This window comes from Capsicum annuum, unplaced genomic scaffold (genome assembly GCF_002878395.1).
Source record: "Capsicum annuum cultivar UCD-10X-F1 unplaced genomic scaffold, UCD10Xv1.1 ctg2683, whole genome shotgun sequence".
Classification (NCBI taxonomy): Eukaryota; Viridiplantae; Streptophyta; class Magnoliopsida; order Solanales; family Solanaceae; genus Capsicum; species Capsicum annuum.
The window spans coordinates 82,953-100,883 of NW_025833151.1; the positions used below are offsets into that span (position 1 = coordinate 82,953).

Sequence of the window (17,931 nt, forward strand, 5' to 3'; positions counted from 1 at the left end):
CCCAAAAACATGATGATTTTCCATTAAGAATATCATCACTCAATTTATCATAAGGAAAGGATTATCCGACATCATTATTAAAATAGATAAATATCTAGGAATTAAAATAAATCTAAAGACAAAAACAAACAACTAATCCATGAAATATAGGTACCATCGGGGTGCTCAATTATTAAAACTAGAAATAAAAATATGATCATCCAAAAACAAAACATCCAAATAAATATCCAAATAATACAGACCAAGGTATCAAATCAAGAGAATACAGAGATGGTCACCCCCAACTAAGAGAATGTAGTGTCCTCATTACATAATCATGCAAACAAAAAAAGAGTTAAAGGTGCTCCTTGTAACCGCATCAAGAACTGTCATTGCTCTCGATCTCAACATCATCCTTAGAATCATTAGAGTCAGACCATATAGATGGTACCTCATTATCATAATCATCCCTGGAAGAAGAAAGTCTCTCTTTGGGTTTTAAGGTATTCCAAAGGCCTTTTACCCCTTTCCACATACGGGCGAATAACTTGTCTCTCCTCTCCCCTTCTCTCGTATCTTATTATGCAGCTCCTACAGTAATTGATGTGATCATTTCAATAAATAGTAGGCTCACTTGAGTCTAAAAATGATGTCCCCCTACTTCCTCTGGTCCTTAAGGTATTTTTCATAATCAGACTGAGCCACGTAGGAATAACGGGTGGTGGAATTCTCTCCTATCCCCTAAGATTTCTTAGACACAAGATCACTAATGGTCCAAATATGTCCCGAGATCTCCTAAAAAAGCCCAGCTGATGATAGTTTGTAATAATCTACATCATCCTCCATTGACTTTGATGTGTCAACCTTTCTCTTTTTGCTTTTTCCAAGAGCACCCTTTCCTTTAATCTTTAGTGGGAAAATAGAAATATTCGGGCTTACCCAATTATCCCTGGGGTGCACCTCAACTCCATCTCTCTTACATCGCGCAGTAATTAAGAAAGGAAACATGAGTAGAGAGCTGCCTATGTACTTGAAATGCCTAATGATTGAAAGTATAAGTTGTCCAACATTCAAGGGAATATTGTCTAATATGTATTCCACCATCCAAGATCTCATATCCAGGACATAGGTCATGTTGGTGCATGGAGAGACACGGTTGCAGATAATAGCCAACCAGATTTGAGGTTCATCTGTAAAGTCATGAAAAAATATCCCTATTTTCATTGTCTTCCACGAGACCTCTTTGCCTAGAGACAACTTGTCCACCAATAATTGGTTCATACTCCTTTACCTCAAACTATCCTGTATCCTCATTCGGCAGCTTATATAAATCATTAATTTTCTCTGCTCCGAAGTGAACCTCCTTCCCCCAAATTCTAACAACTGGGTCAGAGATAGATACTATTCTAAGGTTTGCTTAGAATTATCCTAACCCAATTCTAATTTTCTCTAAATAGTTCTGGAGTAAAGTACAACCACCCGGTGGCCACCAATCTTTTATAAAAGGCTAGGAGTTTCTCGGGAACCTATTCCAATGATACGTGTCGCTCAAGGAGTACCTTTGTCTTAGACAAATCTTCATAGAACAAGCTTTTGCACTTAGGGGACATAAAGTGAGTTTAGTCATATTCTCCCAACTTTAGCTTTGAAATCCTAAAAATAACACACCATTATTAATTATCAACATCTTCATGTGAAAACTATGCTATCATACTTAATTAAGCTAAAGGGATGGTGCCTTGTTAAATTTTGGGGTGAAAATGGAACAACAGAATTTTGGTCTTGGTGGATAAGCTGCTCTTAGATCCCACAATCGCAAACCACTAATCCACGATTGTGCTAACATGATCACGCTCTTATAACCGCGATCGCGTTATCTGAGGCGTGATGGACCAAACTGATCATGACCCAAAACTCCTTTTTTCAATGGTAATTTCCATTTCAAACTAAATAAGGGCACTAAGAACAGGCAATACAATCCCCAATCATTTAATAAAGCCCATAAAACACGAAAAACCTAACTAGGAATTTATTTGGGCATTTCATGAAACACTTGGTGTGCATATGCTATTTTCATCAATTTTAAATAATTTTTGGTACTCAAGACTTCCCCAATAATATAAAAAGTCATAATAGTAGACAACATATAAAAAAACTCAATTAAACTCAACATCAAGCGTCAAACCACACTTCTTAGGCCATTCATAGAACATGGGTCCTAAGGCCCACACACGAGCTTATAGAGTGAAATCAAAGAACATACTTAGTGATGAGATGCAAGGGATGGAATTTACAAGAGTTGATTTCAACAAAGGCAAGAATGGGTGTGATTTGAGAGTTATTGAGGTGGAAATATTGTCAAAGTTTTGGGTGATCGATATCATTTTGAAACCATATCGACCGCAATTATAGTCATATTCTGCGATTGCGGTGATACAACAATTGCGATTGTGATGGCGTGGGTACCATGATCGTGGTAACTAAGATTGTTTTTTTCTCCCCTATTTTTCAACTACTCATCCCAAAAATCCATTTCACTGAACTTTCCTTTACTCAACATCATTCAAATGCACCCTTTGAGCACCTAATTTGTGAGGATCAATCTTAATAAACAAAATCTACTCTAAGAATAAATGATTAAATGATACAATCCACTTTCATGGCATGATGGGTTGCCTCCTATCCACTGCCTAATTTAACATTGTGACACAATGTTCTTCAATCTTCAAGTTGGATCCTTGAGTGACCCATCATCCATCTCCGTGTCTACTACATCAATGATGAAAACCACTTGTAGTTCCATTCGATGTTTCTTGATTTTACATACCTAAAAAAAAACGTCATCATCTTGTACTCAAAATTTTATCTCCCCTTTCTTTTTATCAACAACTACTCTTTCAGTTGCTAGGAAGGGTCTCTTGAGAATAATAGGTATCTCTTGATCAATTTTATAATTAAGGACAACAAAGTTCATCAGGAGAATAAATCTATCAACTTTTACCAATACATCTTATAACACCCCAATCGGTTTCTTAATTGAGTGATCTGCCAACAATAATCTCATGGTGATTGGTGTAGGAGCACCCAACCAAAGATTTTGACACACTACATATGGCATCAAATTTATGCTAGAACCAAGATCACATAATGGCTTGTTAAATTTGTGATTCCTAATGGTGCACTGGATTGTAAAATCACTCGGCTCATCCTTTTTTTGGCCATGGCATTCGACATAATGACACTACAACTATGGGTCAGTTTAATAGTCTTACCATCCACATGCTTTCTCTTTTACATCAAGTCCTTCAATGACTTAGCATACCCTAGAATTTCTTGAAAAAACCCTAATAAAGGAATATAGATTGAGAGGTTTCTAATAAACTTCTTGAACTTGTCATTGTCATTCTTTTTCTTTAATATTTGAGAAAAATGGGGAGGAATTGTTACCGGGAGTTATGACGCACTTTGAGGCTAATCCCCCATTTTCTTATCACTAATAATCACCTTAGAAGTTTTATCCCTATCATTATTCTTTTCAACTACCCTTGGTTCTTCATCCCCTACTTTAAGAGACTTTGAAATATCATCACTTGGATTTTTGGATTTCTTTCTCTTTGCATTCATTTGATCATCAAGAGAATTTTCCTAAATTTTAACATTATGTGCACCAATATCTCCACCGCTTTGAGTGACTATTGCTAAGACATGAGCATTATTTTTGAGATTTGTCACTGTGTCACTCAAGAGGCATCCCTTAGGCCTAGCATCAAGTGATGTGGAGATTTTCCAAATTGAGTCTCGAATTTCTTGATTGAATCTGAGTGTGAGACAACCATTTGATTGATTTGAGAAAAGTCCCTTTTTAGTTTTTAGACCATCTAGTCTGTACCTTTCACTCGCATAAGGATTCTAACAAGCACATCTTTAGTTTCTAAATTTTTAGGGTCCACAATATTTGACTCCTTGATCTTTACATGGTCATGGGGGGCACATACTGTAATGACCCTTCAGGTTAATATCCGTATTCTTGCTTGGTTCCTCTGAAAGAGCTTCTCTATAGCCGTCCCAAGTCTTTGATGACTTCCAAAGACCATTAGTTTGGTTACATGTCGGTTCATTTGGGGTTTAGAACCCCTTTTCTCAATCTAAAGTCTTTGTTGGTCCTAATTGACCTCTAACCCAAAATTTTAGTAAACAGCCTCGTATGTAAAATCCAACTTCACCAATCCATCTAGAACATAAAAAACTATGGGTTTTCATATCTTATTTGTTTGAAATGAACCTCAAACGCATCCCAAGGCATTGGCCAAAGCTCAAAACTAAGTTCCAATCTTCAACGATGCATAGCATGAACCAAGTTGATGTGACTATGGCTAGGAAGGTGCGACCATAAGTCTATAACTGCAGTGACACGAGGGCCATAACCGCACCATCAAAGGGCTCGGTGGTCCATATTTAAGTGTTGACTTGCACGAATTTTGGCTACTTTGTGCCTCCCTCTTTACCTAGAAACCCTAATGGAGTATAAAACCTTCTAAGTATGTGTTGTTGGTTGTATTGGAGCTTAAAAAACTTATGTGATTGATTTTTTATACAATTTAAGGTAAGAATTCCTCTAATTTGGTATTGATTTCATTATTACTTAACTTAAAACCCCTAAATCATTGTGGGTCAATTATAGCTCCAAAATTTGGTCATTGACTCAAATTACTTAAGGGTTTTAACTTCCTAAAGATAGTTAGGCTATGGGTTGGTCTTGGAAACTCCTTTCCAAGGGTGAAACCCAATTGGGATTTTGGTGTCGATTTGAAACCCATATCACAATAGTGCTATAATGAGTATTGTTATTCTTGTAGTAATGCTTAGATTGTATTATTGATAGCATTGCTCGTGAAAGAGGAAGCTTTGTGGAAAGTAAAGAAAAAGGTCATTTGATTGTGAGTTGCTTAGATTCAAGGTAGGTTAGTCTTACCCGTAGAGTAGATTGGGCTTATTTGTAATGTAATTATTGATATCTTGCGAGATTGGGTTGGGAATTTAGACGATAGTTTATTAAATAGTGAACTTGGGATTTATTGATTGCTTTAGACTATTAATTGGTAAAGTATGATATTTGACCCTTAGTCTAGGACCTTGGTCATCTTATTTATGGTCTCATGACTAGTGTGAGAACGCTATCATTGTTCTATGAATACATGAATGGTATACTTCTCTATCCTTAGGTATTGACCTATATAATGCCTAGATAGGAGATGACCTTTGTGTTTGGTTGACTTAGAAAGGATTCTTGAAGAAATTTTTCCTATAGACCTAGAAAGGATTGGTAAGACCTTATGGCGAGGTATAGATGACTTAGACTATTTTCGGGTAAAAGCTACACTTGTGTTAGTAAAGCTTTGGCTTTCTTAGGGATTTAGAAGTGGGACTTGTCCTACGTTAAGGTTGAATTATGGGAATACTTAGTGACCTAAATATGAGGTAATTGTCTAAACTATTTGTACATTAGAGTTGTGATGGTTGAACTCGATTATCAGATTATCTTCTGATCATGATTTGAACAATCTTATTAAGTAATTATTATGCATGTCTTGTAAATACTCATGCTCTTTTTTATGCTCATATTACGTGTGAATCTTATTAGATAGGTAAAATAGCTAGTGTATCCTACGTCCCTACTTCCTTATATTGTGAACTTTTATGCAGGTTTGTTGGTTTTGCTATGCATGAAGATATATGTTGTTGTATCTAGAGGAATACATGATATTATGATGATGCCCGATTTGAGTTCGGAGGAAAATATGATATTATTATGATTCCCAGAGAAAAATATGATAATATTATGATGCCCAGTTCGAGTTTGATAAAAATGTGATATTATGATAATGCTTGATAAATCTGGAAGAGGTAAGAACATTAGATTCCATGTGTGTCAAATTTACTTATATGAATTGATATTTCTAATGTTAGGCTAAATGGAGCCAACTGCCTATGTGCTTGAGATATGAGGTCTCTCTTGCTATATTTCTATTCATTTCTTGTTCCAATTCTCTAAATGAGAGGTGTTACCCTTGTTGATGCTAAATTTCTAACTAAAGAAAATCTATCCCTAATATTGAGTTAAGACTTAGTGGTGTGAATAATCTTGCATAAAATCAAGGGCTAACCTAATATATATATCCTTTACTTGAATAAGAGGTTGTATTATGAAATCTTACCGAGTAAAATGGCTTATTGATAACTAGTTACTTCTAAACTATATGATTTCTATTTGGAGGCTTAAGTTTGTGACATGTTTAGTAATGATGGACCTAGTGTTGCATGATGGTTAGTTAAATTATCTTATATTATGTGAGGTTGAGATGGCTTAATTGATAACTCATGTCATGAAGATGCTAGCTAAGGAATAGCCTTAAGATAGATGAATAACCTATAATATGGATGGCTTGTAGTTTTCTCCAATTCGATGGCTAGTAATGATAAGACTTGTAATCTATCAATCCATGGAAGGATAACGATAAATTGTATTAAATTCACACAGTTTCTATCAATGAATTAAAGAATTAATGACTACATGTCTATTCTCTGATAATGTTGCCTTCTTTATGTTAAATTACAGTATGGGTATTTGAAAGTGGATTTCAGTAATGAGCTATGGCGGGATTGAGCTACCCACAGTTTTGGTCAATTGATGGAATAGTGGTGCTTTATTATATTATTAGTTATATTCTTTTGGTGCACTCTCCAGTGGTATTGGACGTCATGATAAGTTCTTGTTTGATATTCTTTTATGTACTTTTCGGTGGTATGGGATGCCGTGACGAGTTCCTTTTTATTCTATTTTGTGTACTTCCCGGTGGCATAGAATATAAGGGTAAGTTCTTGTGCTTATTATTCTAAAGTTGGTTGATGATAATTATGGAAAGTAGATAATTTACTTTTATGTATATGGTTTTACTCTTTTGAGATGATATTCGGTTGTTATGACGATTATGGAGTATATTGAGATAGTATGGCATGTTATTGCTTTAGTAGTATAGATGTTATTATAGTGGTATCAAAGAAATTTCAGGTTCGATCCTATCCCTTGACTCTAAGATTATTGTCTTACTTTATATCGTCTTTATATTATAGTTGAGCTCAGTCGGCCGATGATGCCTACTGAGTACCCATGTTTTGGTACTCATACTAAACATTTGTACCTTTTTAGTGTTGACCCAGGTTCTAGTTGCTACTGTCATATGAGTTGACTATTCAGAGATAGGGTGAGCTCTTGGAGATTGAGTTGCCCTTTGCCTTTTGCTTTTGAGATAAATATTTGAGATTATTTAAGACATTTTAGATTCTGAGATTGTAAATTCCTCTTGTCAAGTTTAGAAGATCTTGTATTAATACTATCAGGTCATGGGATTTGTATTTGAATATAGGTTGTCCTTTGTTGTGAAATGTTGTTTTTATATATTATGTTCATATATAGGGTCCTTGTTGGACGTTTTTACCAAGGTAACCCATTGCAATAGCTCTGGGTTACAGTACTGGCTTACTTACCAGTGGGATGTAGTAGGTTCTATCATGACTCCAAATGAGGTAGTGACAAATTGGTATCAGAGCCTAGGTTTCAACGATATTAAAGATACAAGAAAAAATGTCTAATAGAGTCCTGCGAATTGGAACATTAGCGTATGTTTCCTATCTTTAGGAGGCTATGGGACATTCTTAGGAGTCCTTCACTTGTTTTATTATTATCGTGCTAAGTGTTTGAGTTGGTTTGTTGGATATTCTATTGACTTTATTCTTTCACAGATGCCTAAGACACGGGCTTTGCTGATACATGAGGTGGATCCTAAGACCCAGACTCATGAGTTGTCTGTAATTAAGGACCATGGTGTACCTCCCCCAGATCCTATTCTTTCACCGAAGCCATAGACTCCACCACCTCAGCCAACAGTAGGCCAGGGACCAGCCTAGGCTCTACGAAGATTCATTTCTTCTTTTTTGCTTATAGATGCTTTGGTTTAGTTGTTGAGTTTTCTTGATGGTTCACAGACTACTGGAGCAGGAGTCCAGCATATAGCTGCAGCTCCTAAAGTTGAGGTTTCTCATATTCTGGTAGTTGTTTAGCCAGTTTGGACCCACCTTATTATATCTGCTGATGAGTAGAGGACGTCCGGTAGATTCTTGAGGTTAGCTCTGCCTAGATTTTCTGGTGCTCCTAGAGAGGATGTATTTAAGTTCTTGACTGCTTGTGAGGATAGGCTTCGTGGATTAGGCCTTGTGGAGACTTGTGGTATGGACTACACTATTTTTCAATTGGACTAGTCTACTAGACACTAGTGGAAGGGTTTAATGAGTTCTAGACCAGTTGGATCTTCTCCTCTCTTTTGGGCTCAGTTCTTTGAGATATTTTTGGAGAAGTTCATGCCGTGGAGCCTTAGAGACCATTTGAGAGATTAGTTTTCTAGATTAGAGCAGGGTTCTATGACCGTCGCTGAGTATGGGGCTCATTTCATGAGTTGGCTAGGCATGTGACTGTTATTTTAGATTTGGAGTATTTGATGGTTCACTACTTTGTGAGGGATTGAGACTTCCTATTAGGATGGCTACTCAGAGTTTAGTTGTTGCTGGTATAACCTTTGCTGAGGTAACAGATTATGCTAGGGAGATAGATGACATACAACGTGAGGGCTAAGATAAGAGGCCTAAGTATTAGGAAAGATTTGGTGGGAGCCATAGTAGTTCCAGGTTCTGAGGTGGTATTTCTTTTACTGGAGATCCTCTACATCTATCTTTTTAGCCTCAGAGTTGACTAGTTCAGGCAACTCTTTAGACAGCTGATGGGGATCAATTTATTTCTAGTGGGCACCCTAGTAAGGGCGGTGATCAGTCTATGAGAGGTTCATCTATGGGATATACTAGGCGTGGTAGTTATGCCGGATTAGCCTGTTATGTGAGTTCTGGTTTTTCTCATGAGTCATTTCTTACTTGTGGACTTCCTAGTCATTTCTCTAAAGAGTACCCTAGTCATGGGATGATGGTTATTTCAGCCAGGGAGCTACTCCTATTACGGCAGTTCCCCCTTTAGGTAGGGGTAGTGCATGAGGTTGTAGAGATGGTTACTAGGGTGCTCGAGGTGGTACTTAGGCAAGTAGGGCAGGTGGTCATTCAGGTGCCCAGCGAGGTGGCGGGCGTGGTCAGTTGTATGCAATACCTGCTAGGCCCAAGGCTGAGACTTTGGATGCTATAGTTATAGGTGTGATTTTGATATGTCAAAATTTGGCTCTTGCTTTATTTATTCCTGGATCCACTTGTTCATATATATATATATATATATATATATATATATATATATATATCTGCTTATTATGTACCACAGTTGGAGTTGACTAGTGATTTATTATCTATACCATTGCGTGTATCTACTCCCGTAGATGATTCTTTAGTACTTGATCGGGTATTCAGATCATATGTCATGACAGTTAGTGATATTGATACTCATGCTAATATTATTATTCAGCAATTAGTCACGAGCCGATGGGTATTATTTCTTATATTTGTGCTAGATGACTAATGTCGAGAGGCTGTAAGTCTTATCTTGCTTATGTATGTGATACTTGTGTAGAGAGTCCGACACTTCATTCTATTCCTATTGTGTGTGAGTTTCTTGATGTGTTTCCTGACGATCTTCCTGGTATCCCTCCTAACTGTGAGATTGAGTTTGCTATTGACCTTGAGCCTAGTACTTGACCTATTTCTATGGCACCGTATCATATGGCTCCTGTAGAGCCTAAGGAGCTAAACTCTCTCATTTAAGATCTTCTTGGAAAGGGGTTCATTAGACCGAGTGTGACCCCGTGAGGAGCCTCTATTTTGTTTATAAAGAAGAAACATGGGTCGATGCGGATGTGTATTGATTATAGGTACCTAAATAAGGTGATGGCGATGAACCATTATCCAATGCCCCCCATTAATGATTTAGTTGACTAGCTTCAGGGCGCAGCCATATTTTCTAAGATTGATTAAGGTTCGATTATCATTAGTTGAGGATTCAAGTTGAGGATATCCTGAAGATAGCCTTCAGGACACGTTATGGTAACTATGAGTTTTTGGTAATGTCTTTTTGGCTAACTAATGCTTTAGCCGTATTTATAGACTTGATGAATCGTGTGTTCATACCTTATTTAAACTTATTTGTCAGAGTGTTCATTGATGATATCCTTATGTATTTGAGAAGTAGTGAGGAGCATGCGCATCATTTGAGAATTGTGCTCCAGGTTTTGAGAGAGCATGCGCTTTACTCCAAGTACTCAAAGTGCAAGTTTATTTTTGAGTCAGTATCTTTTCTCGGACACGTGGTGTCCAACGTGGTTATTATGGTAGACCCGACTACGATTTCAGCAATTCGTGATTGGGCTAGTCCTACATCTCTGACAAAGGTTTGCAATTTTATTGGTTTGGTTGGTTGTTATAGGTGTTTTGTTGAGAGCTTTACTACCTTATCAACCCCTATGACAAAGATGACTTAGAATAAAGTTGCTTTCCAATGGTCCAAAGAGTGTGAGTTGAGCTTCGAAAAGCTCAAGGATTGTCTCACTTCGGACCCGATGTTAGCTCTTTCTGTCGAGTAGAAATGATTCATAGTGTTTTGTGATGCTTCTGGTGTTGGGCATAGTTGTGTTTTGATGTAGTAGGGTCGTGTTATTGCTTGTTCTTCTAGATAGGTTAAGGTGCATAGTGTAACTACCCCACTCATGATTTAGAGTTGGCAGTGGTAGTTTTCATGCTCAAGATTTGGAGGCATTATTTGTATGACGTGCGTTGTGAGATTTTCACTGATCATCATAGTCTTCAGCACCTTATGACTCAGCGAGAGCTTAATGCTCGCTAGCATAGATGGATGGAGTTGCTTACTATGATATTTCTATCTTGTACCATCCGAGTAAGGCTAATATGGTGGCGGATTCCTTGAGTAACAAGGTGATGAGTATGTGTAGTTTGGCTTGTATTTCAGTTTCTCGGAGGCCATTAGCATGGGATATTTAGTCCTTAGCTAATTCGATGGTTTGCCTTGATATCTCGAATCCAGCGAGAATTTTGACTTTTGTAGAGGTAAGGTCCTCTCTATTTTAGCAGATTTATGATCGTTAGTTTGAGGATGATAAGTTGTGCCTTCTCTATGATCGAGTAGTGAGTGGTGAATCTAGGAGGCATATGATAGATTTTGAGGGTATCTTGAGATTTCAGGGTCGTATTTCTTTTCCCTGACTTGATGATTTATTTCAGTCTTTTTGTATGAGGCTCATAGTTCTAGATATTCTATTCATCCTAGTACAACCAAGATGTATAGATATTTATGACAGTTGTATTGGTGAGATGGTATAAAGAGAGATGTGGAAGATTTTGTAGCCCATTGCTTGTGTTATCAGTAGGTTAAGGTTGAGCATCAGCGTCCTTGTGGCTTGACTCTGAGATTGACCATTCCCGAGTGAAAAAGGAAAAGGATCACCATGGACTTCATTAGTGGTTTGCCTCATACTTCTCGTGGTCATGATAGTATCTAGGTTGTTGTGGATCGTTTGACCAAGTCAACACATTTTATTCTTATTCAGATGACCTTTAGTGTCGAGAAATTAGCCAAGATTTATGTTCAGGAGATAGTTCATTTTCATGGGGTTCATGTGTCTATCATATTAGATCGTGGTTCTGTGTTTACTTTGAGGCTTTGGAGAGAATTTCAGGAGGATTTGGATACTCAAGTGGATTTGAGTACAACCTTTCATCCACAGATGGGTAGTCAGTCCGAGAAGACTCTTCAAGTGCTTGAGGATATGCTCCAAGCCTATGTAATGGACTTTGGAGGTTAGTGGGGTCAGCACTTAGCTTTGATAGAGTTTGCCTACAACAACAGTTATCATTTGAGTATTGAGATGGCCCTTTATGAGGCGTTTTACTGTAGGAGATGCCGTTCTCCTATAAGATAGTTTGAGACATCCGAGGTTAGACCCTGTGGTACAGATTTGCTTTAGGACTCATTGGGTATAGTCAGGGTGATTCAGGATAGGCTTAGAGTAGCCCAGAGTAGGAAAAAGGCCTATACTGACCGTAGACTTCATTCCTTGAGATTCAAAGTGGGTGATTGTGTGTTCCTTCGAGTTTCACCTATGAGAGGTGTGATGTGGTTTGGAAGAAAGGGTAAGCTTAGCCCTCGCTATATTGGTCCTTTTGAGATTCTTCATGTGGTTGGCGAGGTATCCTATGAGTTGGATCTATCTCCAGACTTTGCCATTGTTCATCCGATTTTCTATGTCTATGTTGCGGAAGTATATTCTGGATCCTTATTATGTGCTTAGATGGGACTCTGTCCAGTTGGACGATCAATTAACCTTTGTGGAGGAGCCCGTGCTTGTTTTGGCTAGTGATGTGAGGCAATTGTATACTAGGGAGATTCTGGTTGTCAAGGTTCAATGGAGGCATCGTACAATAGAGAAAGCCACTTGGGAGATTGAGAGTGAGATACTGGCCCATTATCCTCACTTGTTCGAGACTTCAGGTACTTGCTTGTCTTTAACTTTTGGGGTTGAAAGTTCCTTAGTAGTGGATGCTGTAATAACCCTTTAGATTATTATCTGTATTCTTGCTTGCTTCCTTCGGTAGAGGTTCTCCATAGCTGTCCTAAGTCATTGATGACTTGCGGGGACTGATAGTTTAGTTACCTGATGGTTATTTGGGTTTTAGAACCCCTTTTCTCAATTTGAAGACTTCAATGGTCCTAATTGACCACAAAGCCAAAACTTTAGTAAATAGCATTGTAGGCAAAATCTGTCTTCGCCATTGCATCCAGAATGTTGAAAACTATGGGGTTTCATATCCTATGTGGTTGAAACAAACCCTGAATGCATTCCGATGCATTAAACGAAGCTCGAAACCAAGTTCCAAGCTTTTCCCATGCATAGCATGTACCGAGGTGCCACGACCATAGCTAAGGAGGTGCGACCACAAGACCAAGACCGCAGTGACATAGGGGCCACAACCACGCTATCACAGGTTTGGGTGGTCCATATTTAAATGTTGTCTTATATGAATTTTGTCCATTTTATGGCTCCCCTTTTACCTAGAAACCCTAATGGAGTATAAAACCTTCTAAGTGTGTGTTGTAGGTTGAATTAGAGCTTAAACAACTTGTGTGATTGATTTTTGTTACAATCTAAGGTAACAATTCCTTTAATTTGATATTGATTTCATGGTTTCTTGACTCAAAACCCCTAAATCATTGTTGGTCAATTGTAGCCCCAAAATTGAGTGATTGACTCAAATTACTTAAGGTTTTTAACTTCCTAAAGATAGTTAGGCTATGGGTTGGTCTTGGAAACTCCTTTCCAAGGGTGAAACCCAATTAGCATTTTGGTGTCACTTTGAAACACATGGCACAATGGTGCTATAATGGGTATTGTTATTCTTCTTGTAATGCTTAGATTGTATTATTGATAGCATTGCTTATGGAAGAGGAAGCTTTGCGGAAAGGAAAGGAAAACCTCATTTGATCGTGAGTTGCTTGGATTCAAGGTAGGTTAGGCTTACCCGTAGACTAGATTGAGCTTGTTTTTAATGTAATTGTTGATATATTGTGAGATTGTGCGGGGAATTTAGATGCTAGTTTATTAAATAGTGAACTTGGGATATATTGATTGCTTTAGACTATTAATTGGTAAGCTATGATATTTGACCATTAGTCTAGGACCTTGGTTAGCTTATTTGTGGTCTCATGACTAGTATGAGAACACTATCGTTGTTCTATGAAGACATAATTGGTATACTTCTCTATCCTTAGGGGTGTTTTGACCTATATAATGCCTAGATAGGAGATGGCCTTGGTGTAGGGTTGACTTAGGAAGGATTCTTGAAGAGACTTTCCCTATAGACCTACAAAGGATCGGTAGGCCCTTATGGCGAGATAAAGATGACTTAGCCTAATTATGGGTAGAACCTAGACAAGTGTTAGTAAAACTTTGGCTTTCTCGGAGATTTATAAATGGGACTTGACCCACCTTAAGTTTGAACTAGGTAAATGCTTAGTGACCTAGATACGTGGTAATTGTCTAAACTATTTCTACATAGGAGTTATGATGCTTGAACTCAATTAGTGGATTATCTTGTGATCATGATTTGAATAATCTTGTTAAGTGATTATTGTGGATGTCTTGTAAATACTCATGCTCTTGTTTATGATCATATTACGTGTGAAGCTTATTAGCAAGGTAAAATAGCAAGTGTATCCTACATCCCTACTTTCTTATATTGTAAACTTTTGTGCATGTTTGTTGGATTGGCTATGTATATGGATGTATGTTATTGTATCTGGAGGAATATGTGATATTATGACGATGTACGGTTTGAGTCTATAGGAAAATGTGATATTATGATGATGTCCAGTTTGAGTCCGGAGGAAAATGTGATAATATTATAATGCCCGGTTCATGTTCAAAGGAAAATGTGATATTATGATGATGCCTATTAAATCTGGAAGAGGTAAGAACATTACGATGTCATGTGGGGCAAATTTACTTATATGCTTTGATATTTGTAAGTTTAGGCTGTGTGGGGCCAATCACCTATGTTTTTGAGATATGAGGTCTCTCTTGGTATATTGCTATTCATTTCTTGTTCCAAATCAGTAAATGAGAGGTGTGACCCTTGTTGATGCTAAATTAGTAACTGGATGAAACCTATGCCTAATATTAGGTTAAGACTTAGTGGTGTGAATAATCTTGCGTAGAATCAAGGGTTAACCTATTATGTATATCCTTGACTTGAATAAGAGGTTGTATTATGAAATCTTTCCTAGTAAAGTGGCTTATTGATAACTAGTTACTTCTAAAATATATGATTTCTATTTGGAGACTAGAAACCTAATAAACTAGTTGTTGGACTTTACTTGATTAAAATATGGAAATTAGCCCTTAAGGTTGTAACATGCTTAGTAATGATGGACCTAGTGTTGCATGATGGTTGGTTAAATTATCTTCTATTAAGTGAGGTTAAGATGGCTTAATTGATAAATCGTGTAATGAAGATGCTAGCTAAAGAATGGCCTTATGATAGATGAATAACCTATAATATGGGTGGCTTGTAGTTTTTCCTAATTTGATGGCTAGTAATGATAAGACTTGTAATCTATTGATCCATGGAAGGATAATGATAACTAGTATCGACTTCACGCGGTGTTTATCAATGAATTATAGAATTAATGACTACATGTCTATGCTATGATAATGTTGCCTTCTTTATGCTAGATTATGGTATGGGTATTTGGAAGTGTATTTTGGTACTGATCTATGGCAGGATTGAGCTACCCGCGGTGTCAGTTAATTGATGGAATAGTGTGCTTTATTGTATTATTAGTTGTATTCTTTTGTAGTACTCTCCGGTGGTATGGGACATCGTGATGAGTTCTTGTTTGATATTCTTTTCTGTACTCTCCGGTGGTATGGGTTGTCGTGATGAGTTCTTTGTTCTTCTCTCTTTTGTGTACCTCCCGTCGGTATGGGACGTCATGGTAAGTTCTTGTGCTTATTGTTCTAATATTTGTTGATGATCATTATGTCATGTAGATTCTTTACTAATGTGTATATATTTTTACACTTTCGAGATGATATTCGGTTGTTATGGAAAATATAGAGTATATTGAGATAGTATGTCATGTTATTGCTTTAGTAGTATAGATGTTTTTACAGTCGGCTGATGATGCCTACTGTGTACTAGTGTTTTGGTACTCATACTATACTTCTGTACCTTTTTGGTGCAGACCCAGGTTCTAGTTGTCGTTGTTGAGCTAGTTCGTATGAATTGTCTATTGGGAGACAGTGTGAGATCTTAGAGATCGAGTTTTCCTCTTTCCCCTCTATCCTTATTTGACTTTTGCTTTCGAGACAAATGTATCATATTATTTAAGACATTTTAGATTCTAAGATTGCAAATTCCTCTTGTCAAGTTTAGAAGCTCTTGCATTAATACTATTAGGTTGAGGGATTTGTATTTGAATATCGGTTGTTCTTAGTTGTGAAATATTGTTGTTATATATTATGTTCACATATAAGTCCATGTTGGACGTTCTTACCAAGGTAACCCACTGCAATAGATCCAGGTTACAGTATTGGCTTACCTACCGATGAGATGTGGTAGGTGCCATCATGACTCCAAATGGGGTTGTGACACATACCTATCATACTCACTTTTTTTATCCCTCCAATAACAATCTCTATCTCTATCACACCATTCCCTTTCTCGATCATGATCGTTCCAATCTTGGTTCCCATCTTGCCTTTGGTAGGCCGAGCGGGAATCCCACAGATGATTAGCAAAGTACCTTATCTCCTTATCAAGGGCCTTTGCTTTATCCTCATCTTACCCTTTAGATACAACGACATTGACTTCTTTTACGGGTGCACTCATCACATGCTTTATAAGGAGTTCTAATTGTTTCATCATCTTAGCCATATTTTCATCCCTTTCATGATCTGTCTTTCTTTGCTCTTTGTTCACAATTGAGGTAGCGGTATATCCTGCAGCTACTTCGGTGTCCCTTGTATGCCACCCCCTATTTTGCTTTGTGATTTGCTCAAGCATAGTCGAAGCTATTCCATATGATAACTTTACAAGTGACCCACCAAAAGCGTTGTCCACCACATTTTGTTGAATTGGTCTAACGTCCTTTACAATATTTGAAGAAGCATCTTCTCCGACACTTCATGGCTAGGGAATTGCATGATCTTTTCATTAAACTTTCTCATACTTCATACAAAGGCTCCACATTGAGTTGACAAAAATTTGTAATTTTGTCTGGAAATCATATTATCTTTAAAGGAGGAAAATACCAATCCAAAAAGGCATCCATAAGCTCAACCCAAGATGTGATGGACCCAACGGGTAGAGTCCTCAACCATAACATCGTTTCACCCATTAAAGAGAATGCGAATTGCCACAACCTAATGGACTTTTTTTTGATATGAGCAATGTAAAACAGGGCACACACCTCAACAAAAATTTTCAAATATAGATATGGATCTTTATGTCCTTGACCCCCGAATATACCCTTCATTTGTAACACATGTAGCATCATAAAGATGTCCTTGTTATTGAGGTTCCCATCAAATGGGTCCTTAATACTCCCATTGTGACTCATGGTGTCATGATTACTATGAAAATCACCTATAAGATAAAAACAACAAACAATGTAAATATAAAAACTACGAGGCTACCCAAAGTTACTAACAACACCACACAAGCAAAAACTAAGTTTTAGTCCTCGATAATGGTGCCATTTTTGATAACTCTCAACTTACACCATTTATGTACTGTAAGGGGTCGTTGCCAATATAAAACCAACAAGAGTCGGGGTCTTATCTACAAGGAGTGCAAACTTGTTTTCAAATACTAGGTATGTTGAGAGTTCACTAAGTGTTAACCCATAATGTATACTTAAAAGTAGACATGAAATTAAATGGGGGTTAGGATCTAAAACTTTATTTAGAAAAAAATCAAACTATAACACTAAGCAAGAAAAATAATTGAAAATTAAAAATCCAATGAGAGAAGAGTCTTAGGGCTATACAATCCTAAGGGTCATTCATATAATTGGTGCTTGAAGGTTAGTCCATTTCTTAGTCAGAGATGTGGGTAAGCTAGATTTTAGCTCTTAGTATTAGTCTTTAAATAAAACACTAAATTACATTCATGGATTCAATACTTCATAATCATGCCAAACTTACTAATTCAAAACATGAACATAGTATCCCTATCTCTAGGATGATGCCTATCAAGCTAGCTAAATTACATAACATCCTTATTTCTAAGATAATGATAAGGAAATAACTAGTATCAAATAGTTGCTCACAATTTCTCATCACCCATATCTATCTTTCAAGGATGATGTGGGATCCAGTAAATTGGAGTTTTTACCCA

The 17,931-nt window shown here is 37.2% G+C and overlaps 1 non-coding gene across 1 annotated transcript; it reads left to right on the forward strand.

Annotated features, from left to right (window-relative positions):
- The first annotated feature begins 16,713 nt into the window (after positions 1-16,713).
- Positions 16,714-16,817, forward strand: LOC124890919. Its single transcript, XR_007049440.1, has one exon. It is a non-coding gene; the product is annotated as a small nucleolar RNA R71 (small nucleolar RNA).
- Positions 16,818-17,931: the final 1,114 nt, after the last annotated feature.